Genomic DNA, 3,615 nt, shown 5'->3' with positions numbered 1-3,615 from the left:
GTAGCTTCCACATGATAGCTATGTTGTTCCACCATGCAGTTCTTTGGTATTATTTATTCCCTGAAGAATTGCCACTGAAGTGCTGGGTGTTACTATGAAACATGTGTAACTAGATATGGTCAGGACAGGGATGTGTAACATTGTGTTTGCATTTAAGGCCTGGGAATCAACTGGGAAAGATTTTACCAAAAGAAAATTGCTAGGTCCCTCAACAAATCTCCTGAATCAAAATATTCAGAGGGGTAACAGAGCTTGTACAATATTAATAAGTATTATATCTCAGAGTTACTGGGCACTTGTGATGTATGCCATGCACCATGCTAAGCATTTTGCATGTGTTATCTGATTTGTTTCATTTATTTATTTATTTTAAAGAAGAGAGACAGAGAGAGAAAGAAAGAGGTCTCTGATTCAGACTCCAAATGCTTGCAAAAGCCAGGGCTGGACCAAGGCAAAGCCAGGAGCTTGCAACTTATTGCAGGTCTCCTAAATGCATAGCAAGGACCCAAGCACCTGAGCCATCATCTGCTGCCTCCCAGGGTACACATTAGCAGGAAGCTGGAATCAGGAGCAGAGACTGCACTTGAACCCAGGCATTCAAATATGGGATGCAGGCATGACAAGCAGCATCTTAACTGCTGCACCAAATGTCCACCCCATATTACTTAAGTAGCAATATTATCACCATTTATAGAGGCCTAGGGCTGTTTTCACCATATTCCTTAAGCATCTATGTTCAATATTCTCTTTTGATCCATTTGCAAGCAAGTGCATTTATATGTGGCTCAAATTGTGTAGTTTTATCCCCCTCAAGCTTACCCATTTTGTGGTATAATTTCCTTGGTGCAAATAAAAGCCTGTTCTCAGCTGAAAACAGACAAGACACAAGCCCACAGCCCTGCCTGTCTTACACTGCTTCCCCTTCATTTTCAATGACCTATAGAATGCACAGCAAGGCTGTTTGGAAAATTCGATCTGAAAAGAAATCTCTCTTCCAGTGTGCAAATTATTCAGTAGGGGGATGGCAGAGGCCATAAGACTGTCTTCTGAAAGAAGAATGACCTTCTTGGGCCTTAAAGGAGCAATGCATGTCAATTCCACAACTAGTTAATTATAACAATAATAGTTTACACTGATTTACTATGTTCCAGCCACTATACTGTGTACTCGAGACATATTATACAATTTAATCCTTAGTATAACTCTACAAGGCAAACATTATTTTTTTTTATTTTTTGCCAGGCAGAGTTAGACAGTGAGAGAGAGAGAGACAAAGAGAGTTATAGACAGTGAGAGACAGAGAGAAAGGTCTTCCTTTCATTGGTTCACTCCCCTAATGGCTGCTACGGCTGGCGCTGCACCAATCCGAAGCCAGGAGCCGGGTGCTTCCTCCGGGTCTCCCATGTGGGTACAGAGACCCAAGCACTTGGGTCCTCCTCCGCTGCCTTCCCGGGCCACAGCAGAGAGCTAGACTGGAAGAAGAGCAACCGGGACTAGTACCCAGCGCCCCAACCGGGACTAGAACCCAGGGTGCCGGTGCCGCAGGCGGAGGATTAGCCAAGTGAGCCTTTTATTATTCTGCATTTCATAAATGATAAGACTAAAGCCTAGGAAAGCAAAAGTGTTTGCCAGAGATGACCCAACTATTAATTGACAGAATTGGGATCAAATCACAGTCTGTGTGACTCCAACATTCACACACTTTAACCTCTCAGTCCCTAATGTCAAGACAAAAGAAGAAATATTTGATTACTCATTAACTGTGTCTATATATGTGTGGGATTTGGTGATGGTATTTTAATTAGTGTGTGTGTGTGTATCCATGGGTATAAAAGAAAATTTTATTATTATTATTGCCTGCTTGGTCACAAAAAGAAAATATTGTGAATTAGTTGAATTTTAAAAGAAGACAACTTTCTCAGAGATCCATGAAGGTAGCTGTGCTGTCTGACCTAATAGACATGATAGAAACTCAAAAACCCAAAGAAAGTGTGTGATAGCTCTACCAGTATATTTGCCAGCAAGATGTTTCACAGGAAATTCTCTGGTCCCAGACATAGGTCCCCGAGTTTCTTGCCTCTGAAGTGCAGCAGTACACATCACGAGATGGTGAAGATCTTCCCCAAGGATGACTCCTCCAAGCCTGTGCACCTCACAGCCTTTCTGGGCTACAAGGCTGGCATGACTCTCATCATGCAAGAAGTTGATAGGCTGGGATACAAGGTAAACAATAAGGAAGTTGTGGAGCCTGCGACCATTGTGGAGACACCAACCACAAGTTATAGGCAACATGGGCTACATGGAAACCCCTCAAGGCCCCCACACCTTCAAGACCAGCTCTTTTGAGCGTATCAGTGATGAGTACAAAAGGTATTTTTATAACTGGAATAAGTCAAAGAATAAGGCCTTCACCAGCTATTCTAAGAAGTGGTAAGACAACATCAGCAAGAAGCAGCCAGAGAAGGACTTCAGCAGCATGAAGTATTGCCAAGTCATCCACATCATTGCCCACACACAGATGTTCTTGCTTCCTCTATGGCAGAAGAAGGCCCACTTTATGTAGATCCAGCTGAATTGAGGTACTATGGCCAGGAAACTGGACTGTGTTCAAAGAATGGCTGCAATGGCAGATACCAATGAACCAAGTATTTGATCAGGATGAAATGATCAATGTCACTGGCATGACCAAAGCACAAAGGCTGCTAGAACATCAAGAAGATGCCCCACAAGACCCACCAAGGGATATGCAAGGTCACCTGTATTTGGGCATGGCATCCTGCATGTGTGGCCTTCTCTGTGGTGTGGTCTGGGCAGAAAAGCTACCATTACCACACAGAGATTAACAAAAAGATCTACAAGATTGGGCAGGGTTACCTGATTAAGGAAGGCAAGCTGATCAAGAGAAACGCCTCCACTGACTATGACCTGTCCAACAAGAACATCAACCACTAGGTGTCTTTGTCCATTACAGTGAAGCGACTAGTGACTTTGTCATGCTGAAAAGCTGAATGGTGGGGACCAAGAAGTGAGTGCTCACCCTCCACAAGTCCCTGCTGCTGCAGACCAAATGGCAGGCCCTAAAAAAGATTGGCCTTTAGTTCACCCACATAACGTCCAAGTTTTGCCATGTCTACTTCTAGACTATAGAGGAGAAGAAAGTGTTCATGGTACCACTTAAGAAATACAGGCTCACCAAGAAAAAAGGACTGTAATGTCAGAAACAGATTGTGCAACTGGTAGCATCACAATAAAAGTGATTTTCCAGTGGGAAAAAAGAGTGTTAGAATTGTTGCCCATTTATCAAATAGCATAGACAGGAAGTAATTTCCCCCTCCAAAGCTAATATCTCAAGACTACCTAGCAGCCCCTTCAATTCTCAAGGACTGATCTCTCTCTTTGTATCATCTTCAAAGTATATATTTTGATGTTGATAGCAGAGATAGCCAGGTCTTTTAGCCCAAATGACTATATATAGATTAGCAATTCTGAAACCCTTTGCCCTGCTCGGAGATCCTCCAATTCTCTCCTTTATTTTTCAGTCAATATCTCAAAAATATTTCCTAAACTATACTTTTAGATTCCAGAAATGCGAAGTCTTATTCCCTACCCTCCACG

The 3,615-nt window shown here is 42.7% G+C and overlaps 1 pseudogene; it reads left to right on the top strand.

Annotated features, from left to right (window-relative positions):
* Positions 1-2,025: 2,025 nt before the first annotated feature.
* On the top strand, positions 2,026-3,212 carry LOC100351695 (large ribosomal subunit protein uL3-like; annotated as a pseudogene).
* The last annotated feature ends 403 nt before the right edge of the window (positions 3,213-3,615 follow it).

This window comes from Oryctolagus cuniculus, chromosome X, assembly GCF_964237555.1.
Source record: "Oryctolagus cuniculus chromosome X, mOryCun1.1, whole genome shotgun sequence".
Classification (NCBI taxonomy): domain Eukaryota; kingdom Metazoa; phylum Chordata; class Mammalia; order Lagomorpha; family Leporidae; genus Oryctolagus; species Oryctolagus cuniculus.
Note: the sequence above shows the minus strand (reverse complement) of the source record. Positions and strands in the feature narration are given on the sequence as shown.